The sequence below is a fragment of the Malaya genurostris genome, chromosome 3 (assembly GCF_030247185.1).
Source record: "Malaya genurostris strain Urasoe2022 chromosome 3, Malgen_1.1, whole genome shotgun sequence".
NCBI classification, from domain to species: domain Eukaryota; kingdom Metazoa; phylum Arthropoda; class Insecta; order Diptera; family Culicidae; genus Malaya; species Malaya genurostris.
The window spans coordinates 254,583,765-254,610,954 of NC_080572.1; the positions used below are offsets into that span (position 1 = coordinate 254,583,765).

The 27,190-nt window shown below is 38.2% G+C and overlaps 1 protein-coding gene across 1 annotated transcript in view; it reads right to left on the minus strand.

Moving 5' to 3' along the window:
* LOC131435170 (zinc transporter foi) overlaps positions 1-15,465 on the minus strand; it is a 51,736-nt gene extending 36,271 nt beyond the window's left edge. The window contains exons 1-2 of the mRNA XM_058602787.1: positions 15,218-15,465; positions 7,364-7,555 (exon numbers count right to left, since the gene is read on the minus strand). The gene's annotated coding sequence lies outside the window, so the exon portion shown is untranslated. The remainder of the gene's footprint in view (positions 1-7,363; positions 7,556-15,217) is intronic.
* Positions 15,466-27,190: the final 11,725 nt, after the last annotated feature.

Here is a 27,190-nt window from a genome sequence, read left to right on the forward strand (position 1 = left end):
CTCGGCGGCTTCATGCCACCAAGCCATCATCGCTTCGGTGCGCCTCATCAGTTATACAGGAGGCATAATAAAACCAAAAAATAATAATATGATCATTTAGGGGTTAGCCAAATTTTGTGCTAGGGCACATAACCGTTTTCATTATTTTTACGTTTCGTCTTTGACTCATCAGTGCAGAGCAGTTCAAATTGAACTGCTTAGTGCTAAACTCGGCAGTTCAATTTGAACCGCTAAGCAGACGTAAAGTTTCTGCTACTTACAGAACACTTTTTGTTTTGCAACGAAGTGCAATGTCTTTTCTGACGTGCCGAACGAAAACGTGTTTTCGACTATTTCTGGCCGATGCAGGTATGGTCATTTAGGGGTTAGCCAAATTTTGTGCTAGGGCACATAACCGTTTTCATTATTTTTACGTTTCGTCTTTGACTCATCAGTGCAGAGCAGTTCAAATTGAACTGCTTAGTGCTAAACTCGGCAGTTCAATTTGAACCGCTAAGCAGACGTAAAGTTTCTGCTACTTACAGAACACTTTTTGTTTTGCAACGAAGTGCAATGTTTTTTCTGACGTGCCGAACGAAAACGTGTTTTCGACTATTTCTGGCCGATGCAGGTATGGTCATTTAGGGGTTAGCCAAATTTTGTGCTAGGGCACATAACCGTTTTCAAAAAATAAAAAAAAAATAATGAAAACGGTTATGTGCCCTAGCACAAAATTTGGCTAACCCCTAAATGACCATACCTGCATCGGCCAGAAATAGTCGAAAACACGTTTTCGTTCGGCACGTCAGAAAAGATATTGCACTTCGTTGCAAAACAAAAAGTGTTCTGTAAGTAGCAGAAACTTTACGTCTGCTTAGCGGTTCAAATTGAACTGCCGAGTTTAGCACTAAGCAGTTCAATTTGAACTGCTCTGCACTGATGAGTCAAAGACGAAACGTAAAAATAATGAATAATATGATGTATTCGAAATTATCCTCACCTAAATGTCCCTTTCGGCGAAATGACCCTTTCGGCGAAACGATCTATTCGGCGAAACGACTTCCGGCAAAATGGCTTTCGGCGAAATGACCCGCTCCCATCTTTAATAATAATGCGAATTGGTTAGTAATTTGCAATTAATTTGTTACTAATCAGATTAAATGGTTTCGAATTTAAATTGAATTGAAACATAAATTAAGTTCATATGAAATACCCGAAACGCTCTCCTAACTAAGCTTAAAAGCATCAAATCCAGTAAATAATTTGTTGCTAATTAGTTACAGTGGTTTTGAACTTGTTACAGATTTTTTCTTACTAGTGCTTCGCTAAGTTCATACGAGATTAACGAAGCACTCCTCCTAATCAAGCATGAAAACAAATCGAAACCCTGTGAATATTTTGTTTTTAATTTGTTGCTAAGGTTTTGAATCGTGAGCTTCAAATGAACTTAGCTGTGTAATTTCTGAATTCCGGAAATCTCCAATATGGTCTGTCCAACACGAAAACGTTCTTGTCTCGACTGTGTCCAATAATAATTATGATGCAGATGTCAAACGTCGCAAACGATTGCTGTGATGGAGGTGCACTGATTGCTAATGGTCACGGAAACGAGGTGAAACGTAGTAACTAAGTTGTGGTCTAGGACCACACATTAGCGAAGCACTAGTAAGAAAAAATCTGTAACAAGTCCAAAAAAAAATCTGTGCTAATCCTTTCAGTGATTTGATGATGCCTTTCTCTTATTACTCTCTCTCATACATATTGAACATTTCATTAAATCTTGAATAAAAATAGGAAAGTTTATTCAGGCATAAGCTAGCATAACCTCAAAAACATACTTAGAAGTGATACGAAGATAAATGTTGCAAACCAGAGCTTAAAATTGGTACGCATTCTCAATGAAAGAATCCAATCCAGCAGCCTCACTTTAAATATTTTACTGTCTCATTCGTAAACGACCGACACCAGAACAAACGAAGAGAGACGAAGCATATTCGTTTCTCATTAAAAAAAATGAGAGAGTATAATTGCCAACATTGTCCTCTATGACAAGACAAAACCAAACTAACGTCTTCAGGGAGCATCAGCAGAATTTCAATTTGCATTCTTCCATCGATGTATTGAAAATGTGTGACACTTGGCTATAAATAGTGACTAAAATATGACAAATCGAAATAATTACATCGCAGAACCTCTTTGGAAACGAAAACTATTACAAATTCGAGCACCAACAGGTAAAAGTTATTGTGAAACCTTTTTCTGTCATTTTAGATTCTCACAGCTTCGGTTGAATATATACACTGCATACTATGGGATTTTCACTGAAAACTGCGAATGACTGAAAGGGCAAATGAAAGAAAAAACACAATTTTGAAACTACTCAACTCATAGTTTGCAAGCGGAGCTGAAAGTGACAGTAATCTCTCGTCATTTTCGTCTATTTTGAGTCAATAAAAATGACTTTTATTAGCTCTGTTGCAAACAGCTCATCGAAGTACTAGTATCTGCATCTGTAATAGGTTAACAAAAATGTTCGTGCCGTTTTTTACCAGATGGCGTAACTTGATTTTTATCATTTAGGGGTTAGCCAAATTTTGTGCTAGGGCACATAACCGTTTTCAATTATTTTTACGTTTCGTCTTTGACTCATCAGTGCAGAGCAGTTCAAATTGAACTGCTTAGTGCTAAACTCGGCAGTTCAATTTGAACCGCTAAGCAGACGTAAAGTTTCTGCTACTTACAGAACACTTTTTGTTTTGCAACGGAGTGCAATGTCTTTTCTGACGTGCCTAACGAAAACGTGTTTTCGACTATTTCTGGCCGATGTAGGTATGGTCATTTAGGGGTTAGCCAAATTTTGTGCTAGGGCACATAACCGTTTTCAATTATTTTTACGTTTCGTCTTTGACTCATCAGTGCTGAGCAGTTCAAATTGAACTGCTTAGTGCTAAATTTGGCTAACCCCTAAATGACCATACCTGCATCGGCCAGAAATAGTCGAAAACACGTTTTCGTTCGGCACGTCAGAAAAGACATTGCACTCCGTTGCAAAACAAAAAGTGTTCTGTAAGTAGCAGAAACTTTACGTCAAAAAAAAGAAAAAGGTAGGGAATTGGGTACCGTATGAATTAAGGGCTGAGGCCAGTGTGTTTTAGGGCGTTTCAGAGGACTATTTTTACCCTTCAAATCTGATTTTCTCAGAAACGGTAACGAATATCAGAAAACCCAACTGACAATCTCTTAGAAATTTAGTTTAGATTATTCTGTGAAAATTTCAGAATGATTCATTGACTTTAGTTTGCGTGGTATTACATCAGATGTAACAGTTCGTTGTAAGTGAAAACTAAAGATTGAGCAATGGATATTCCCTTGTGTTTGCCAATACAATGAAATAATATTATACTTTTGGATGGGAATTTTTTATTGAACTTATTTCGTATCATCGGTACAATAGAAGACTTCGGTGCACTGCACGTCAAACCAATAACTTCATCAATAAAACCGCTTCAACGTTGCAACTGAGATAGCAATTTGTTTTCTACTTCCGTAAGCAAAAGCCAAGGATGACAGGTCATTTTTTCAAAAATCTGATGGGACCATACATCAGTCTGTGCAAAATCTATGCACACTTTCCAAAACAGCATTGCAGATTGGAAAAAAGGTTCAGCGAGTAAAAAAAGGACTCGCTACTTTCAAACGTTCAGCCCGTAATATAAGTTTCACGGTGTTTCTCTACCAAATTAAACACTAATTTAATGCGGGTAATTCCTTCAATTTGACCGGTTGTGCAATGCACGTGAACGAGACGCCACTGATGTTATGAAAATTTTGATGTGAGTTATTGTTAATGATATTTCATGAACATTTCATATTGCTTTTTTTTCATTTCATGTTTCATGGTTAATCATGGTACCGGCAATGGATTTTTTTTCCGTATATGCTAATTTGAACACTGCGCCTGCTGTGTGTTCGAGAAATGCAAAATGCTGCGGTCCTGTTACTTCTATAAATCAAATTCAAGTTAAATAGCGTTTTATAAGGTTTGATCTAAATAGTGGAGTGTAATCAACCAGCTGAAATTAAAACAGCCTTTCGTCGCTAAAATCTATGCACCATACGTGCATAAAAAATATCGCAGTCATTTTTATTGCGATTCAATTACGAATTTATTCAGCAGAAATATTTTTAATGACATAATTAAACCTTGCACAAATCACTTCGGTGACGAACTAACGCGTAGTGGGAATTCAGCATCGAAATATCATCGGAGACTCTTCTCCCTTTCGATTATTTATGTGGGTGATATTTCGAACAGTGTGAGATCACCACAAACAACTCAAAAATTAAGTTTCCTCAAAATTTGCAAACAACGCGGAAAACTCTTTACTTTCTCTCGGGGTTTTCGAGCAAGGACGACAATTTTGAGGTAGTCAGGCACATATCTTCAACTGAACGTTATAAAAGGGGAACCGTGGTCGAAAATCGATCATTTCTTCTTGTGCGTTGGATGGAAGCAGACGTCGGGGTGAGAAGACGCATTCAAACAGTGGCATCGAAGAGCGCGGTTAAAAACCTCAAACGCCCAGGTCGTAGTTCTGAAACAGGGCTTCTGGTCGTTTGCATTGGAGAGAAAGAAAACGAAAAACAAAAAGTGGACAACATTGTATAAAATCAGCCATTCTAATGGCCCTAAATGCTATCTAAACAACTATTAAGATTACTTCTTTGCAAATCGAAGGTAAAAATCATCAGTTTAGTGAAAATCCAAAATAATTGGATTTGCTTCGTGCACTTTTCGCTGTGCGAAAACAGTTCGAGAAAAATGTTCCGAACTGTGCTGAATAACGTAGAGAATTCCACAATTGAACAATTCCAGGAATGAGTAGACGAAAAAGTGACAAAATCAGAATCGACCTTCTCCGATTTGGATGAAACTTTGCACATGGCTTCAGTATGGCAAACCATAAGTTTTGAACCGATGGAGAGGTCAATCCAACTCACGACTGATTTTTAAAAAGGGCGTATGTATTTTTGCATTTCACAAAAATTGCCTTTTTCAAATCGTTGTAACTCGGAAACCGTTAATTGTACAAAAATGGCGTTCAGGAAGAAGTTGTAGGGAATCGATTGAGCACTCTAAAAAAAATACACTGAAACAAATTTTTGTTTTTTTTTCTCAATAATTACAAAACAATGTGATGCACTCGGGGGTAATTTAAAGCGAATGGCACGACGTGAAAGCTTGGTTAAACTACATGAACACCAAATCACAACTGCAAAACAATTATATGAATGGGCAGAGCAGAGACGTTGAGATGCATTCACGACCATGTCTTTTTGTTACGTGTCACAAGAAGAATATGAACGGGGTGTGACCGAGTGGAGTAGTGTTTATAAGGATACCAAAATGATTCCAGGCACACAGAAATACCATCCTTTCGTTCCGATTCCAGAAACCACAATCGTCACAAGACTGTATTCGAACAACGATGCACGTAGTACTCATACAATTTAAAAAAAACTTGAAACCTTAAATATAATTAAGAATTATTCATGTACATGTAATAATTGTAGATATAGAAAGCAAATAAACAATTCATGGAAATATAAAAAACGGTGTTATAATTAAATATCCAAGTATCTCCAGAACAGCTACTTTTAGAAGAAAGGATATCATGAACAAGTTCATTACCTTTACCCTGTAGAATAATATTCTACTGTTTAAATGATTATCTTTCAACGAGAACTTGCAATTTCGAATATATCTATAAATTGTTTTAGCTGTAACTTCTTCATTTTTCAAAAAGCACGGATGGGATAGCCAAATAAAACATAATAAAAATTATCAAAAAAAATCGAAATCCTGATTTTTTTTTAGGTTCATTTTGAAATTATTAAGAAAAAAAATCAGTTCATTTTGAAATTATTAAGAAAATTTTTTCAGTGTATAATTTTTTAGAGTGCCCTATTGATTCCCTACAACATCTTTCTGGACGCCATTTTTGTACGATGAACGGTTTCCGAATTACAACGAGAAGAACTTGATCATTTGCATGCACCCGTAAACTGTTTTAGCTGTAACTTCTTCATTTTTCAAAAGACACGGATGGGATAGCCATCAATCTGTAGGTTTTAATAACAGCTTTAAAATAAAAAATAAAAAAAAATTAAAACCATGATTTTTTTTATTTAACTTTTTCGGATTATTTTGTAATTATTAAGAAAATTTTTTTTTCGGTGTATATTTTTTTTAGAGTGCCCAATAGATTTCCTACAACTTTTTCTTGAATGCCATTTTTGTACAACTAACGGTTTCCGAGTTACAACGATTTGAAAAAGGAAATTTTTGTGAAATGCAAAAATACATACGCCCTTTTTAAAAATCAGTCGTGAGTCGGATTGACCTCTCCATCGGTTCAAAACTTATGGTTTGCCATACTGAAGCCATGTGCAAAGTTTCATCCAAATCGGAGAAAGTCAAGTCTGATGATCTGCTGAGCATTTCTGGAATTGCTTAATTTGGTCCTTCTAAAAGGCAGAAATGAATCCTGTACAGCATCTTAATAGTTTCTTCCAATGAAATATGCAAATCCGAAATGAGATAATCGACGTCAAAAATCGTTTGAAATTCTAGTAGTGAAAAGGGGGAAAGTTTCACAATTCACACAATCGATCAATTATCAATTCGAATTTGGAAGTATAAAGAAATCGTGTCAGTTTTATTCGTATTCACGACATCCAGTTATGTCTCTGACATTACACACCCATACTTTTTTTCAGAAAATCTCTTGAAGTGGATTTTTCACGAATAATAATGAAATGAACTTTTTCTGATCGTGATTTTCCCATCACTGCAGTCATGATAACACCAACACAAAAGTCTCTTCCAACCTGTCGCTCCAATATGCCCCATAATTGCTATTTTGCATAACTACAGCCACAGTAAACAAACCATGAAGCGACCCCTCAGATGCAGTAATCCGACATGCCGTCGATAGATGCACTTCTCCTCAGACTCGGATGCTGAAGATGAATAATTTGGGAAAATCTCTTTCGCTGTCCTGGTTCTCTTGGACATGGCGGGCCGTCAGGGTACTGCTCTCACCCGCAGAGAACACTGATACGATTAATAAATTATCCACAGAGAGACACTCTCAACGAGGACAATCACACTGTGCGAGCGACCTTTTATGTTTTTTTTTTTTGATAGACATGTTTTCCGTCGTTGAGTGTGAGTTCATTTAAATTTTAGGTCCATTACTTCCACACGTAAAAATGTCCAAGTTTGGAATTAAATCTTAAAACACCTCTTCCAGCAGTCGATAAATTAAGCATAATAAAATGCTCATGTACTAAATTAGCAATGTTGATATTTAATGCTCACCTGTTGTTGTGTCAGTTTTCAACTTTCTACCTCCGGCACACTCGTAGACTGGACAGGATACTTCTGCTAGCCGGTTTCCGACGATACTCCTGTTTTCTTCTTATCACTGTAACTTTCGTTAACTACTTCGGTACATTTGCACTTAAACAAACTGTTCAATAATAGATGACAAGTGGGGGATGCGCCAATAAGCTGAAATAACATAGACGTCAACACAACCAACACCTTCCGAGGGCAAAGTAATGAACTGAACAAGACGCACTTTTTCAAGTCGCAAACAAGGAGCTGTCTGTTCGGGCAGTAATGGAACGGATGGGTGGGTGGTGGTGGTGGTGGTGGCGTCGGATAGCGATGGTAGTTGGGGTGGGAGAAACCGTGGATCCGCGAACCATCCACCAATGCAATCGACTTTGCCGGGCTAAAAAAAATGCAACACGTTTCTGCGCTTTAGTTACGACGTAGTCGTCCTCGATGGGAAACTAGAACTGGTAGGATGTATGAAATGTCACTATTTTTTTCGTTGGTAGACGCTTCACACAAGTACGACCAGGATGAACGAAATTGTTTGCCAAGCACTACTGCAAGCGAATGAATCGAAAATAACGTGGTTGCACTACAAACACTGCTGTGCGGTTTGAAGCATGCCAGACACGCCGCTCGGTTTCGATATATTGGAGCGAATGCTGAATGAATGAGCATTCGAATGAGAAGCAAAAAAAAAGATTCGACCGTTCAACGGTTATAATGAACAGCAAGCCGATGAACTGGAATAGGCGTACCGATGGATGTTTTGAAATGTTCCTCGAGGGGTACATAGATCGATTGTGATTGCGTTCGTTAGTGAACAGCACTGTGGAAAACATATCGGAAGCGTAAAATAAATAATAATCAAAGGATAGATGAAGACCCTCCCCCCCCCCCTTTAAAATGTCCCCCGCAAAGATAAGGTTCGAACTAAACTGTCATTCAAAGTTTATATAGTACTTGGAAAAAATATCAAATGATCATGTTTTGAGCATCAGTTAATAACCATGTTTAAGAGCAAAACAATTATTCCAACAGTGTTCCAGCAGAACCTTTATACCTCGATTCCCACTTAGCCTAAAAAATGAAATCTTAGCGATGACCTCATTAATGGATGAAAATCTCTTTCCAGCAAACTTCTGTTTCAAACCTAGGGGCTAGATCTGACGAATAGAATTTCAAGTCATGGAATTTTGACATCGAACCGATCAACTTCTGACACCATCAGTTCGCTTCCACATCTCATTCAAGTCAGTCGATAAAACAAAACCGCTTACGTTCGGGACGGAAGAAACCAAGTACAGCATTGTGTAGTGAATAGAATATAACAATAGAACGATCTCGAAATGAGTGAACCAAACGAACAAAAACTACCGCCGGTACGAAAGAATACAATTATTGTGGTAAGTTTGAGAGGTAAAGAGTTTTTACCCCCTAATTTATGCTAGGTGCACATAACCAATTTCACTTAATTTTACGTTTCGTCTTAGACTCATCAGTGCGTTGCTATAAACTGCTACGCACTGATGAGTCTAAGACGAAACGTAAAATCAAGCGAATACAATTATTGTTGACTTCGGGCAGTGCAAAATTCGACCTTCGATACGAGAACTTGAAGGTTTGCTTAAGGAGCAAATGTATCTTGACATTAAACGTGTGCATTTACTTCAATGCAATAAGACAAATAATGTTGTTTACATCCAGTTTTATAAAGAGTTGGATGCAATTCAATTCGCAAAAGACAATAACAATGTGCACTACGTGGAGCACGAAAACATTAAGTACAACATTCCAGTATATATGGAAGATAGTGCTATAGAAGTGCGTGTGCATGATCTCCCTTAAGCGTCATCGATCCTTATATACGCAAAACTATGTCCCAATACGGAAAGATTCTCTCTATCGAAAAAGCAAAGTGGAAGAACTTTTTCCCTGGTATTCTAAATGGCGTACGTTTGGTACACATGCACTTGAACAGGCCTATACCTTCTTATGAGACTTTCGGTCAGGATACAAGAATCCCGTGCAAATCACTTGTTACCTATGATAATCATATGGCCACATGTCAATATTGCCAAAAAACTGTTCACTACGGTAAGCCATGTGATAAACCGGACAAGGATACAACTACACCAAAGGACAACGGTGCTTCCTTCACACCAACCCTAAGCAACCCCAGTACACCTGTGACAGCCACCAACAACAATGAAGCATCCCCTTCAACGAAACCATCAGTATCCCCTATAGAACAAAGTACACCAGCTGCAGTTAACAACTTACCCTCCAACCAACCAGCAACTGCAAACAATGTACAACAAAGCGCATCTACAGCAACTAGCAACGAAATCAACAACAATACCACCGAAGCGGCAATGGATGACGAGACGAGCAACGAACAAAGTGCCCTCAATCCTCGCAGGAGGGAAATGGAAGCTCCTCTCCCCCTAGAAAAAGGGTGACAACGAGATCCAATACAACAAAAAAATATTTAAAAAATCGGCACAATCGGCCACGTAAAGCTTGTAAGCAAATAGGCCTGAATAAAAATATCTTTTAAATTTAAAAAAAAACTACAAGGATCAGACCTATGAGGTTGTTCGAGTTATTGATGTGGAACAAGGCAATCAAAATTTCTACTGATCTACAATCAAACATTTCAATCAATCGTCACTTTTTTGAATCCGCAATTGCACGAGAGTCTGCCTAGATTGATCTTGATTGGGGACCAACACCGAAAATTGTTTGTTTATAGCCGACGAAATTACACCAATATCCCAAATGTATGCAATTATATCTTTGTACATACTTGCGATATGATTTTGATATTAAAGCTTTTCTTCGCCAAAGCTTGTGTTCAAGTTTTGTATGCAAACAGTTATTTTGATAGCGTTAAGTTTCTGTACCATTCTGCGATTTCGGTTGAAGCGATAAACTTTTTCTCATTATCAATCGAGTTCATCTTATACAAATTAGAAATTGATCTTAAGCACTCAAAATCAACCCTAGGTAGTTGTCAATTGCTCAGGCGAAACGACATCATGGAATTTCATCCGAGCTCGCATGACACAAGATAAGAGCATACCAATTAAAACTTCATATCGTTTTATGGCACTTTTTGTCTGGCTGTCTAGCATCAACCTACATATAGCATGCTAGACGTAGGACTGAAACGTTAGCTATAATTTCGCTTTTATTTATAGATTCGCGTGCTTCCAACAGCTTCGCTTTTGCATCGATCGACCAATCAGAGCGATGCTTTCCCTTTGATATAACGCTTACTCCTTCAAAACCGTCGTCTATGGCAGGGAAATCCGATATGCCGGAGATTTTTAGCAGACAAAATAGGACACTGCTCGCTACTAATTAAAATTTCTATCATTTATAATTGAAAATACGTGGCTTGATACATTCAAATCGAATCTTAGAAATATTTCCAATCAAATAATGAAATAATGTTAATAATTGATACAAAATATACTGAGCTGTGAGTGTGTAAAACCTGACCGCATTTCAACGTGTATTTTTCCTTGAGTTCCTAATTTGCACCCCTATATAGAAAACAAAGATGTGTTCCACATTAAAAAAAAAACCTTCTGACACGGTGCATTTGATCAGCTGGAATGCTACAGAATTGCTGTAAAAAGGTGGACCGGTAATATCAGATAACATAACCGGATGACGTGAATACAAATAAAATGTTTCTTCAATGTTTAAGGATCTGAATTCGGGAACTGGAAATTCTTGAACTGAATTTTCGAGCTGATCGTGTCAGACAAGTTCTAGTTTTCATCAAGCTATGAAAAAAGACACACCAGCGCACCATGCATTAAAGCAACGGTGAAAATGAATGATTTGCTGTACGGATTGGTCCACCATCCCCCGTATTCTCCAGACCTGGTCCCCAGTGACAATTATCTATTTTGCAAACATGAAAAGGTTTCTCCAGGGAAAGAAATTTTTGTCGAATGCTGAGGTCATTGCAGAAACGGAAGTCTATTTTGAAAGCTTCGAACAATCTTTTTTTTTGTCGTTAATACGACTTACTTTACTATAGGACGCCTTTTCAAAATGTACCCTCTGAGAGAGTGATAAGTTTTTGATCGTGAATATCTCTTGTTGTATCTAACGAATCAACATAATTTTTGCTACATGCCATTGGAAATAAGATCACAATTTTATGATAAAATTTTCAGTTGTGTGACATAATGTCAAATAATTCAAAATTAAACTTTTCTAAAATGTTTTGTATAAACGTGTATCAAAGAGGATAATTCATAAGGCGCGTTTGCCTTTCTAGTATTTTAAAGCTCATAGCTCAGTGATCTGTGAAAGGATTTATATAATCTAACTACCAATAAAATCGAATTTTTTCAACTTAAACGTGTATAGCAACATCATTGAAGTATTTCAATAGTACACTATTGAAAAACCTATCTCATTTGACCCATGTCAACACCAGCCAATCAGAACGCGTTCTGAGGAAGAGAACAAAATATCTGCTGCTGTACAACAAATCGTTCGAGAAAAATGTTCCGAACAGTGCTTAATATCGTAGTGAGTTCCACAATTTGGTCCTTCTGAAAGGCAGGAATAAATCCCGTACAGCATCCGGATAGTTTCTTGCAATGAAATGCAAATCCAAAATGAAATAATCGACATTAAAATTCTATATGCTGTTATTTTTATATCCGTTAGGACCGCCCATTCGTGAAGAAACTACAAACGAAATCACGTAAAAAGAAACCTCTTAACAAAAATTGGATCAGTTTGGATTCTATCGCCACTGCGAGCAGATGTATTGGGCCGTATGAATAAAACGTAGCATGCTTGAATTTCTGTAGTAAATGCTACGTGTGGATCACGTTCCTGTCAAAACATGCTACAAACTGTAGTATTTACTACAAGTTTTCGGTAGGTAGCTCTAGAGGTTGCTACCCGTATGTTTGCTGATAAAGTGAAGTACAGAAATTAAAAAAGTGGCATTTTTACAAATGTAAGTACGTTTCTTGCTTTGTGCATGCTTATACCAGCTTTTCCGGCTCTGTGTTGATACGGTATGCAGTAAATGCTTAAATTCGGAAGTAGCATTAACTACATGTTCGAACTTGTTTTTTATTCATACAAAACCGCGTTATACTCTGTGGATTTTGTTTTTGAGAAGATACTACAAACAACAGACTTTACTACATTTTATTCATACGGCCCATTGTGTGTCGTTTGCAAAGCTAGTTTCGCTTCCGACAAGAGCGATTACGTCACAGCTGCTAGTCGTTTGCATTGGTGAAAAAACAACGAAAAGGGGACAACGGTGGAGAGCTTCACACAAATTCAGCCGTTCTAATGGCTCTAAAAGTTTTCTAAAGAACTATTAGGATTTCTTCTTCGCAAATTGAAGGTAAATATCCTCTGTGTAGTGCAAATCTAGAACAGTTTGATTAGATTTGTGCACTTTTCGCTGTGTGAAATTCATAGTAATCGAGATCAAGTTAAGCATTCTTTGTTTTTGCGAAAAATGTGAAAAAAGGGAATGCTTGCATAATTCACATAATTGATCAACTAATTGATATTCGGAAGTGTTAAGGAACATGTCAGTTGTTTTCGTATTCACGACATCCATGTTAGTAGAAACGATTCTCTCGGATGGAACGACTTTTTGGGCGAGGGTTCAGCTGAAGCATGTCTTGTTGGGAAACAGTATCGATTTCGTTCAACGTACCTGTCAAACTTCTGGTGAAAGTAAACATTTGGGGGGCACATCTCAGAGCGTCGATTTTCTCGCAATTTCGGATGTAGCGAAAGTGTTCGCAATTTACAAACAAAACCTTAATAATTTGGCCGAGAAGACGTTTGAACCTGATACCGAAAACTTAATCCTTCAAGAGGACAACGCCCTAAAGTATCCAAGTTGAGGTAACTGTCGCGCCTGGAAGGAGCAAAATGACATCTCCACCTTAAACAGGCCCTTTCGATGCAAGCGCTATTGAAAAAAATACTCGACCATAATGGAGCTTGCACTTGCAGTGAAGCCTCTTTACATTTTGAAACAACTATTTGACGTTCTCTTCCAACAAACAACCCTGAAAACATGCTATGAATTTTAAATACCTCTGTGGACTACAGACCTCGATCGAGATCGTATTTTATTTATTCGATTTGTCTATTTGGAACTGATAAATAAAATTTCTGACACTACAGAAAGGAATGGGTGAACTCAACTCTTTGAACAAAAATATTTAGGATTCAGTCAATTAAAGCATCGCTTAATTTACTTTCTCTTTCGATCATTACAGAGCCTTTTAAGAATTTTTTTCACAGTCTCCAACATCAATCGAAATAATTTGCGAAAAAATGCACTAATCGAGAGACCATTCCGATTCAAGGCTGATTTTTTTTAATAAAAGGTGGATGAGTTTTTACATACACTTGCTTCAAATCGTAAGTTTTGCGCCGGTTTGTTGTTTGAGTTGTAACTTAAAGTCGAGCGTTGGTTTTAATAACAAGTCTATTTTTTCCATTTTTCATGATTTTTGGGAAGTTTTTTTTTGCCATAACCTGTCGTTGATATTTAATTGACACTCGCCTACCACGAGGACATGATTTTACTTTAAAAATAAACAGGGAACACAAAAATGCAAACTTCGGTTCAAAAACTCTTCAAACTAACGTTCTTAATTTACATATTTCGCAGAATTTTTGATTAGTGCTTGGAAGTCTCAAGCCCGTATTTGTGAGTAGAAGGCATATGCCAATAGTCATGCAATCCACGCTTAATTGTCCCATAGATATAAGTAACCCCAATATGCAATTATGCGTAGAACGGCAGTTTGCGAATCGATAAAGGAATCTGCCGGAACAGAAGATCAAGTTCCATATCAAGATGTGGCATTTAACGTTACTTTACTTAAAAGTTACATATCGAAATTGAGTTTAAAGAATTGCTCCTACTCTTTGAATCTATCTGTAAGTTCTAATCGAACGAAATATTATCCTAATGTTAGCAACTAATTCAATCAAATGATATATTGTGTATAAAACAATATTCACCATTAACCGAGGTTGAGGTAAAGAAAAATATAACTAATTAAAAACTTTTATAAACATTGAACGACAGTTTAGTTCGATTTTTTAAGCGCAGCGCCAGCTCAGTCAGCGGAAATAAGTTGTTTATTTACCGTATCCGATCTGTTGGATCATAAAAGCTTCAACTGTGTTTTTGCAGTAAACAAATAAATTGCGACCATGCATTCTTATAGTTAACCATCCAAACTGGAGTTTCTACAGCTGCCCCCTTCGAAAGGTTTGTTACTTTAAGAACACCAATTGCTTATCAAAACTGGGCCTTACTTCAATTGCACTTGTTGCCAAACGGAAAGCCAAATATTCGTGATGTTGAGCCAGTGTTATCTATCTATGCTCTTATCTTCGCAAAAGATTCAGCTTTTCAATATATAATTCTAAAGTTACCGCAACGTGTACAGTATCAAATCGCATGGTTTAAGTTTTACAGGTTTCCCCTAGCTTTTAGTTTTCACTACGCATCCCGTTTTATTTTTTTCCATTTAAAGGCAGACGGAACGCGTGGCCATTGCCAAATTTAGACGCTAGAATTATTCGTTTTATTTCTGAAAGCTCACCCATCGCTTAGGGTTCCCACAAGGTAATGTCGACGTGTAGCTGAGCCCGGGTACTGATTAGAGTTCTGATAAGCGTAGGCTTTTATCGATTGTTGTTGTTCAATGCTACTTTCGAATATTGCTACATCAATATTAGCGGAATAAGGTATGATTGGCTTATTTTTGCACTATACACGTGACGGAATGAGATACGTACTTATTTAACAATTGGTACCACAGCGGAAGCAATATCCACCGAATTTTTTAGCGGGAACTATTCCACAAACCACTGCACGGTTACTTCATGAATCACTTCAAACGTTGCTTCGTTAATGCAAAATGTTTTAGCGCAGAAAAAACCTGACCACACACAAACTAAATGCACTTTCGATTGCTTTGCAGCACATCCAAATGAGCGAAATGTCGAGCTTGATTCGCGTTGCCTGACAGTCAAACTCTATCCGTCCAACGCGCAGTGCGTTCATGAGTGCATATTCTCGTTCTGTTTTCCAAACTGTTCACAAACTATACTGACGTTTTGTTTGCGTTTGTGGTTGTGATAGCCCGAAAACATGCACAGTTAAATGAAACTAGTCAAAGTTAGGTGTAGTGATTTAAACATAATTTCTGACAGCCCATGGTACAATCCAAGTGTGGAGGTGTCGGACCCACATTATCAGATCCGACTGGATTCCGAATCAATTCCGAATCGGCGAGAAATTTTCATTCGGAATTCCATGTGGAAATCATGAGGAATTCCGAATCAATCCCAACTCCAGTGCATCAACCGATTCCGAATGAATTTCGCCTACAACCGGTTGATTCGAAAATCATTCGGAATTGAGTGAGAAGATGCGGACGGATTTATCAATTCGTCTTCTTCTTCTTACTTCCAGATTTTGCACGTTTTCGTGCTGATTTTCAGTTTATTTTTAAACGAAAACATTATATAACTGAATATACAAATTTAAATTTTCATGTTTTTTTTTGGATATACAGAACTAGTAAATAACCAGTTTGTGGCTGACAGTTTCACCAGCGTGCCTAGATTTAAATCCCATACTAGGGTTCTAAATTTAAGCTAGCGAGAAATGAAATCTCCCGCATCGTCGAGCTCCCGGGTTACGACATCGAATCATAAAATCCGTTAGAAATAAGAGCAACGACCGATGTCGTCGTTTAAAGGGCTAAAATAAAATAATGTAAGCACTTATCTCGAGCAGGGCTATGACCTCCTCGAAGAAGGAAGGAATAGCATAAAACACATGCCTCGAGACAAGTGAATGACCTCCTTGAAGGGAGGAGAAACAGCTGGATTTAACTTGTCATAGTTGGGATCGCAAGCTGGGCAATGTAAGGAAAAGAAGGAAATAAGGGGTCGTTGAATGCCTGTGTTCTCTCTCTTCCTTATAGCATAACCACGCATGCGCACAAGCCTAGGGAGGTAAGAAACACGAAATTCAGGCTTATGCGCAAGCGCGGAATAAATTAAGAATTAACATTAGACGTAAGTCTGTTCTAACTTGTAGTATATAAGCAAAATTTGTTAATTAAAATAGTAGTAGCAACTCAAAGGTTAAACTGTATTTTTTAAAGAAAGAACGAGCCCCACATTGTTTGGTGGCTTCATCCAGAGAGGACAAGCCAAAAAAGAGTTTACCAGTAAAAGTGCTACCCAGGTCTTCTAAGACCTGAAAAGTGAACGAACATTTGTTCTAAGTGATACGCAAGTTAGCGTATAAAGTGTAGTGCGGCCTAAGTCAGGCGCACTAAAAATCGAACATTCGTTCTAAGTGATACGCAAGTTAGCGTATAAAGTGTAGTGCGGCCTAAGTCAGGCGCACTAAAAAAGCGAACATTTGTTCCAAGTGAATACGCAAGTTAGCGTATAAAGTGTAGTGCGGCCTAAGTCAGGCGCACTAAAAAGCGAACATTTGTTCTAAGTGATACGCAAGTTAGCGTATAAAGTGTAGTGCGGCCTAAGTCAGGCGCACTAAAAATCGAACATTCGTTCTAAGTGATACGCAAGTTAGCGTATAAAGTGTAGTGCGGCCTAAGTCAGGCGCACTAAAAAAAGCGAACATTTGTTCCAAGTGAATACGCAAGTTAGCGTATAAAGTGTAGTGCGGCCTAAGTCAGGCGCACTAAAAAGCGAACATTTGTTCTAAGTGATACGCAAGTTAGCGTATAAAGTGTAGTGCGGCCTAAGTCAGGCGCACTAAAAATCGAACATTCGTTCTAAGTGATACGCAAGTTAGCGTATAAAGTGTAGTGCGGCCTAAGTCAGGCGCACTAAAAAGCGAACATTTGTTCTAAGTGATACGCAAGTTAGCGTATAAAGTGTAGTGCGGCCTAAGTCAGGCGCACTAAAAAGCGAACATTTGTTCCAAGTCAATACGCAAGTTAGCGTATAAAGTGTAGTGCGGCCTAAGTCAGGCGCACTAAAAAGCGAACATTTGTTCCAAGTGAATACGCAAGTTAGCGTATAAAGTGTAGTGCGGCCTAAGCCAGGCGCACTAAAAAGCGAACATTTGTTCCAAGTGAATACGCAAGTTAGCGTATAAAGTGTAGTGCGGCCTAAGTCAGGCGCACTAAAATCGAACATTTGTTCCAAGTCAATACGCAAATTAGCGTATAAAGTGTAGTGCGGCCTAAGTCAGGCGCACTAAAAGGCGAACATTTGTTCCAAGTCAATACGCAAATTAGCGTATAAAGTGTAGTGCGGCCTAAGTCAGGCGCACTAAAATCGAACATTTGTTCCAAGTCAATACGCAAGTTAGCGTATAAAGTGTAGTGCGGCCTAAGACAGGCGCACTAAAATCGCACACCCGGATTCAGAAGCAGTCGCCGAGCAGCCGGAAAACGGAAGCCATCGCACTACGAGATCATCTTAATTGTTAAAAGAAAACAAGGTAAGAGAGAGAACATGGCGTCGGGAGGGATTAAATACAAACAGAATAAAAAGGGACATTGCCAGCTGTGCGATAACCCCGACTCAGCAGACAATATGGTCTGTTGTGACGACTGCGACAGATGGTTTCATATCGTCTGTGTGCGGTTGGATCATATTCCAACTAAGGCTGAGTTTTGGGCTTGCCCAAAATGTACGATAATAAAGGCGCAAATAAAAGCGCTTGAAAGTGAGGTCGCCAATTTAAGACGATCATCAGAAGAATCGAGCAAGGGTCTCCTGAGACAGTCAGAAGAGATGTTTCGATGCCAAAGAGAGTTTTTTGCCGATCTAGCAAATAACATGAAAGGTGCATCATCATCCAAGCCAGGTGTGTCCAAGGGCGGTTCCGAAGACGCGACCGCAAAAATGGTAAGGATGTTTGCAAGGCAATCTCTGATGGAGTTGCCCTATTTCGATGGATCATTTAAAGTTTGGTCCAAATTCGAGAACACGTTTAAGGAGACAACAAAAGAAGGCGAGTTTTCTAACTTAGAAAATTTGACTCGTCTCCAGAAGCATCTTAAGGGTGATGCATTAAAAATTGTGGAACCTCTATTGCTAGATAGCAAAAATGTTCCAAAGATAATGGCTACCTTAAAGGAAAACTTTGGTAACCAACAGAAAATATATAAACTTTTCAGAAACGAAGTAAAGGAACTGAAGAATCCTAGAATGGAAGTTCCAAAAAGTGTCATAGAGTTTGTAACGACGATTGATAATCTCGTTACAAACATAAAGATAACGAACTCTTTAGGATATATGCAAGATCAAGCCCTGATAGATGAAATCTTAGACAAATTGCCATTTAATCTAAGACAAGACTGGGCTCGAAAGGAAATTGATCGTAAGGATACTGCATCAGAAGCACATCCTTATGAAATTCCAACACTAGAGGATCTTCTCCAATGGTTGAGGCCTCAACAAAGAATTGCACAGGAACTAACAGAGTCGAAATTGAGAACTGATAAACAAATGAAACCTAAAGATAAGGTTTATACGCATCAAAGTTTCGATACTAACAAAAGAAAGGTATCTTGTTTTGCCTGTAATAAACAACACAAAACAACAGAATGCCCTACGTTCTTGAAGTCAAATGTAGAAGAAAGAAAAGCCATACTCATAAAGCATAAAGCATGCTTCAATTGCTGCAATTATGCCAATCATCGATTGAAAACGTGCCTTTTCAAGAAAAGGTGTGAGGTAAAGGGATGTACAGGTAAACATCATACACTGATACATCAAAATTCAGAGAACTCAATCCTGGTCTCTGAGAAAAAAGAGAAGGGGGCCGAAAAAGTTCATTATCATGAGGAGAAGGGAAAGGTTTTGTATCAGATTATACCAGTAACATTGAAAAATAATGATAAACAGGTTGACGTACTAGCGTTTCTAGACCCAGGTTCGTCAACAACATTAATTTTAGAGGAAGTTGCCAGACAGCTTGGAATAAGCGGAAAACAGAAACCGTTAACGTTGTCTTGGACAAATGGCGAAGAGCAAGTAGACAAAGGTAGCGAGGAAATATCAGTTCGAATTAAGGGCTACAAGGGGAAGACGTATCTGTTAGAAAAGGTACGAACATTAAAGGAAATGTCTCTGCCTACGCAATCCATTCGGAAGAAGCAACTGGTAAAAAGTTATCCTTACCTCTCAGATGTTGAATTTAGTGATTACGGAAACGAGAAACCAAAACTTCTGATAGGATTACCGCATTCTAATATCATGCGTGCTATCGATACTCGTTCAGGAAGATTTAATGAGCCGATAGCTCAGAAAACTAAAATTGGATGGGTAATATACGGGACACAAATGGACGATCGAAAACAAAATAACTTTTTAATGATGATTAATAATGACGAGACTTCCGAAGAAAAATCCATGAAGGAAATGATGCGTAGTTATTTCTCGACTGAAGAATTTGGCGTTATGGTACCGAGTAAGCCTCTCATGTCTAAACAAGACGAAAGAGCTTTACAAATTATGAAAGACACGATTAATTATACAAATGGTCAATATGAAATAGGACTATTATGGAAAGAAGATAACGTGTCGCTCCCAGATAGTTATCAAGTTGCCTTAAGCAGACTAAAGGGACAAGAGAAAAGGATGCGTGAAAATCCTGAGTTGCGAAGGTGGTATAATGATAAAATATTGGAGTATGAATCAAAGGCATACGTAAGAAAATTAAACCGAGAAGAGTTAATGCAAGATTCAAGACGAACATTCTACATACCGCATTTTTCAGTTACAAATCCAAATAAAATTCCTCGAAAACCGAGGCTAGTGTTTGACGCAGCCGCAATTATAAAAGGACAATCCTTGAATTCCAAACTACTTTCAGGGCCTGACGCAACTACGTCTTTATTAAGTATTTTAATTAGATTCAGGGAAGGGAAACTTGCGGTTACTGGTGATATTCAGGAAATGTTTCACCAAGTTAAAATTAAAAAGGACGATCAAAACTCTCAACGTTTTCTGTATAGATTTGCAGAAGAAGAGGATATGTGTGTGTACGTCGTGCAAGTAATGACTTTTGGTGCAACGTGCTCACCGTCGTGTGCACAATACGTTAAAAACCAAAATGCCATTAAATTCCAAATCGATTATCCAAAGGCGGTAACTGCGATAATTGAAAACCACTATGTGGATGATTATCTCGACAGTTTCGATTCAATAGATGAGGCTAAGGAAACTGTGGGAAATGTAATAAAGATTCACGCACACGGACATTTTAATATAAGGAATTTTGTAACAAATTCCAAAGATTTGAAAAACTCATTGTCTGAAGACAAAATTATGCATAAGGAAGAAATCGTGCTAGGCGATGACGAGCAATCTTATGAAAAGGTTTTAGGTGTCTATTGGAACGTCGTCGATGACACCATAAGATATCGAGTAAAGATGTCAGACTTACCTGAATGGCCTACTAAGAGACAATTACTATCCGCCAGCATGAGCGTTTATGACCCATTAGGTTTGATATCTAATGTAACAATTAAAAGCCGAATATTGATCCAAGACTTATGGAAATTAGGGATCGGCTGGGACGATAAAATCCCCGAACCAATGTATATGGAATGGAGCAAATGGGAAAAGCGAATTGACAGTCTAAAAGGAATCAAATTTCCAAGATGTTATTCTTATCTCTCAGAAGGAGTAAAAAGAGAGATACATACGTTTGTTGACGCTTCGGATAGAGCATTTGCAGCGGTTGTTTATATGCGAACAATATTTGATGACCGAGTCGACGTAACCATAATAGCTGCGAAGGCCAGAGTCGCGCCAACTAAACTCTTATCAATTCCCAGACTGGAACTACAGGCCGCGGTCTTAGGAACTAGGTTAACTGAAACCGTTTTAAAGAGTCTGCGACTTAAGGTAGGAAAGGTAATATATTGGACAGACTCGACGGTAGTCTTGTCCTGGATTCAATCTGATCCCAGAGAATACAAGCAGTTTGTCGGCCTAAGAATTAGCGAGATTCTAGAATGCACATCGATGACGCAATGGAGATGGGTGAACTCGAAGAATAATCCAGCCGATGAAGCTACAAAATCAACAGAAAGAGAATCCATATGGAAGAATGGTCCAACATTTTTGAAAGAAGATGAAAAATTGTGGCCTCTTAGACCGATCAAGTTGAATACCAAGGAAGATATAAAAGTAGTGAACTTAGTCAAAGAAACTAATTTCACGAAATTTGAATTTATAAACATCGATTGGTGTTCGAACTGGAAACGTGCTAAACGAGCCGTAGGAAGAATCCTGATTTATGTCGACATATTGAGATCAAAAATTAAAAATGAATCTTACGAACGGATCGTTACAAAAGAAGTTTTAGATCGAGCAGAAAATATTATACTACGAAAGGCACAGTGGGAAGCGTATCCGGATGAAATGAGAAAATTACACTCGGACTTTCCGATAGATAAATCAAGTAAAATAATAAACTTAACGCCATTCTTAGATACAGATGGATTAATGAAGTCGAAAAGCAGGATCGAAAATGCAACTATGCTTCCGTACGGTACTAGATATCCTATTATATTACCGAAGAAGCATCATGCAACTTATTTGATATTACAATTTTATGACGAGAAATTTTTTCACAAAAAAATGGACGCAGCAATTGCTGCAGTTAGACAAAGGTACTGGGTAGTTGACATTCGAGCCTCGATGAAAAGGACAAAAGGTGCATGTCAAAGGTGCAGGAACGAAAGAGCTCGACCTAATCTACCCAGAATGGCATCATTACCAATATGTCGGCTGAATGCGAACGTAAAACCGTTTACCTTCACCGGAGTTGATTACTTCGGTCCAATGACAGTTTCGATTGGAAGAAGAACGGAAAAAAGATGGGGTGCGTTGTTTACTTGTTTATCAACACGTGCTGTTCATATTGAAGTAGCGAATAACTTAAGCACTGACGCCTTTTTTGTGTGTCTGAAAAATGTAATACACAGAAGAGGAAAAATTTCACAACTTTACAGCGACAATGGTACCAATTTCATAGGTGCAAATAACGAATTAAAAAAGATTCAAGAAAGGCTGGCAGGTGATGGAATAGAATGGTTTTTCAACCCGCCATCCGCTCCGCATTTTGGTGGAGTATGGGAAAGAATGATAAAAGAAGTTAAAAGTATAATGCCTTCACTTCAAACAACTATGCCTGAAGATATATTACGAAGTGTGTTAATAGAAATTGAGTTTATCATCAACAGCCGACCGTTAACGCATATTCCTATCGAATCAGAAGATGATGAAGCGTTGACGCCAAATCATTTTTTATTGGGATGCTCAGGGGAGGCCGAACCAAATTTAAACGACGTCTCAAAGGCAGAAGCTACTCGACAGCAATGGAAAAGAGTGCAGCAAATTACGAAAGAATATTGGTGCCGATGGGTAAGAGAATATTTACCAAACCTCGCTAGGAGACCAAAATGGCAAGAGTCATCGACCTCTCTAAAGCTAGGAGACATAGTAATTTTTCCGGATGAAGAGAGAAAAGGAAAATGGATAAAGGGTCTCGTGGTTGAAGTACGACGCGCTAAAGACGGTATAATTAGGTCCGCCGTCATAAAAACACAAAAAGGAACAGTAGTAAAACCTACAGTTAAATTATCGGTGCTAGACGTAAAGTCTAGTGAACCAAAAATAAGTACCGACACTCAAGATGAAGTGGAGGTCTCACAAATGGAAGGAAACAACCAACAGAAAATTGCCATCGAGTCTAGTAACAAAAGACCAACCCGAAGACAGAATACAAAATTGAAAAATATTTGTTTGGCAGCCTTAGCTTTGATGATGATAATATGTCAAGCATTTGGAACCATTGCTCCTGGATTGATTGCATACGATTGTGCGAATCCGGAGATAAATATAACTACATATTCGTTGCTGGACGTAGCACCATGTTTTCCACCGACAAATAATTTAACGACAATAGAAGTTCCAATACAAGTTTTACAAAAAAATGCAAAAGGATCTGCTCATGCGTATCAATGTAAAGTCATCTTGAAAAGATCTATACGACATTGTGGGATGCATTCTCACACGTCGGACTATCAATATGGCTATTCTCATTCGGTTAAGGAATTCACGAATGAAGAGTGCAGAATAACTCACTTACTGAATTCAGTACGTTTGACTCAAGAGACTAGAATTAACGAGGTCAAGAGAAACGGAACGACTCATGGAGAAGTACTAATAATCGGTCATGTACAAGGAAGCTCGTGTAAGGGTGGAATTTATCGAACACCATTTTACACCTGGGTAGACGCATTGGTTTACTATGAGTATGCAATTTCATTGTACGACTATACAAGTTCTGTGGATTATGAAAATGATCAGATAACACTACGCAACGGAATAGTTTGTACATACTCCCAAGGGAAATGTTTAGACGGGGAACAAGGATATATGACATGGGATATAAACGGCGATAAACGTTGCGAAGACGATGAATTCGAAGTAATTTATCAAGGAATGGTAAATAAAACTGTGGATGCTGGTAAGAAAAGAAATACGCAAGCCGTGTATAGCGCTATTTCAGACTCACATGTATTTTCCGTCAGAACCAGAGATCCAACTCGTATATGTGGATACAATGGTTACAAAACCGATCATCCGAGAATATTGATCCTAGAAGAAACAGAATTCAAATCGCCATTCAAAAGACGTCCGAATGGAAAAAATTATGACTTGTTTACTTACTTTAACTCAAAAATCACGCTAGTAGAGAGCTACATTGGGCAAAAGTTTGAGGAAATCTATAATACAATTATGACAGAAATGTGCAAGGTTGACAAGACAATAATGGAGACAAAACTGACTCTAGCTCGGCTCAATCCAACGGAGTTCGTTTCAGGGATAGTGAAGCGATCTGGATACACAGCTGTTGTAGCAGGAGAGGTTTTACACATTCTGGAATGCAAACCTGTCTATGTCACGCATAGAACAGCGGAGCGATGTTATCAGGAAATCCCAGTAAAGTATAACGGGACTGAAATGTATTTAGCTCCAGTTTCAAGAATCCTTCAAATGAGGGGAACCGAAATAGATTGTACACCAATCCTTCCTGCGAAGTATATGTTTGGCGGAAGATGGTATACTACAGATGGTCGTTTGAGAGAAACGACGTCGCCAAATAAATTAACTACTGACATAGTCACGACGTGGACGTATACGCCGCTACCAAGCCTAATGCAAAGCGGAGTTTATGATGCCGATAGCATTGAAAAGATGCGTAATATGATTTATGATCAAGGAGAAAAAAGAATCGCTTCAAATGTACTTCATAAAATTTTAGCGAGTCAACAACCAAACCTACAAGGATATAATTTTGACGCCTTAGTATCGGAAAGAGTGATAGAGAACGCTCTGAATAGATATTGGGAAAAATTAATATCTTGGACGACATGGCTGGGAAATTTAACTTCTACATTCTTAGGAATTTACATGATAGGGAGAATATTGAAGTTTGTGGTAGACACAATAATGCATGGGCGTATATTGTACGATATTTATGGATTAGGGTGGCAGTTAATTGCTTCATTTTGGGATTCACTGACTACTTTCTTGTCTCATAGAAACTCGTTGCGAAGGTCTCAACAAGAGGCAGATAGGAACGAAATAAATAACTCAGGCGAATGTGAAAGCGTTCAAATAGAGGAAAGAAGAACTGCACCATTATATCCTACATTAACGAGAAACGATTAATATCAGCCACGGTATTTTGTAAATCGATGTGGTGGATTTACGGGGGTTGGAAATGTGGCTGACAGTTTCACCAGCGTGCCTAGATTTAAATCCCATACTAGGGTTCTAAATTTAAGCTAGCGAGAAATGAAATCTCCCGCATCGTCGAGCTCCCGGGTTACGACATCGAATCATAAAATCCGTTAGAAATAAGAGCAACGACCGATGTCGTCGTTTAAAGGGCTAAAATAAAATAATGTAAGCACTTATCTCGAGCAGGGCTATGACCTCCTCGAAGAAGGAAGGAATAGCATAAAACACATGCCTCGAGACAAGTGAATGACCTCCTTGAAGGGAGGAGAAACAGCTGGATTTAACTTGTCATAGTTGGGATCGCAAGCTGGGCAATGTAAGGAAAAGAAGGAAATAAGGGGTCGTTGAATGCCTGTGTTCTCTCTCTTCCTTATAGCATAACCACGCATGCGCACAAGCCTAGGGAGGTAAGAAACACGAAATTCAGGCTTATGCGCAAGCGCGGAATAAATTAAGAATTAACATTAGACGTAAGTCTGTTCTAACTTGTAGTATATAAGCAAAATTTGTTAATTAAAATAGTAGTAGCAACTCAAAGGTTAAACTGTATTTTTTAAAGAAAGAACGAGCCCCACACAGTTCTTCTTAGAATTCCAACATAAACTGTTGAAATTCGCTGGAAAATAACGAAACGGCCTACCTTAGTCAGCATCATCCATTCCTCTAGCTAGAGTGTAGTGAAATGGCTTAAGGCGCCTAAATTTTACACTAACACATTCATAAAATGAGCGAATATTCAATGACATTTAAAATATCACTGTCAATCGGGTTGATCGAGCAGCCAACCCAGGCGAAAATTCTAGCACTGAAAAATCATGTAGTCGAGTAAGAATTCATTACGCATTCCGTCATTTCGATAATGTGGGGAGTAGTCAGTTGATAAGGAAACCTTCTTAGAAAAAAACGTTCAACGATGGTCCTTCATTGGTCCAATACGTTGAATCATTAGTCCAATGAACGTCCAATCAATCGTTCAACGGGAAGCCAACACGGGACCTTCGTTTGCCGATTTTGAAACAGACCGTTGAACTGAATGACATTTTTTTCTTTAAACAAACCCAGCAGACAAAGGTCCATTGTTGAGTCATTTTTAATATGAGGAGTTGGAGCCCCGTTGGACTAGTTTTACTGGACAATTTCCGAAGTTTTTTCCACTTATTTTTTGAAAACTAACACTACATACCTGTACAATACTTCTACTTCACGTAGAATACCAACAAATCTTCTTTCTATATGAAGGTAACATCTAATTTTCACACTATTTTTGCAAGAGAAAAAACAACACAACAAACCGATCCAGCAAACTGAACGAATATTTCGTGCAGTATGTCGTTCAATGAACGCTCAACGACCAACAAACTATAATCGCATACTGCGTGGGAAGGAACACAATTAATCATGATCAACTCTACTGCTTTGCTGTTAGTCTTGAAGCTTTTTTGGATGTATCATTATTCGTCATAGTTCATGAACATAGAAATAGTGTGAAAGAGGTATTTTGGCCACTTCATATATTTTGGCCCACCGAACAAACTTTATCGATTCAACCGATGTGAATTACCCCACGATGCATAAATTAGAAGCTAATCACATTAAATTACCTATCGCGTAAGGGTTTTTCAAAGATATTACAACATTTGGTGGATATTTCTACAAAGTGGACCAAAATAAAATTAATCCGAAAATGAGTCAAAATACCTGTTACCCTATACAAAAATCGAAAAAATTGAGGTTAAGATTGAACTCCCTAGAAACATGACTGGCGATTCTTGCACAGTTTTATTTTGTGTGCAAATATATCCGTACACACTGCGTCGGTGTGCGATACAAAGACATCAAATTGCTCAATACAGACTGTGAACCTTACACACTTAAAACCTAATTTTGATCTCGGCGAAAAAAGATGCCGAAAACGAGATACGAAGCGATATTTTACTGAAATTTCGG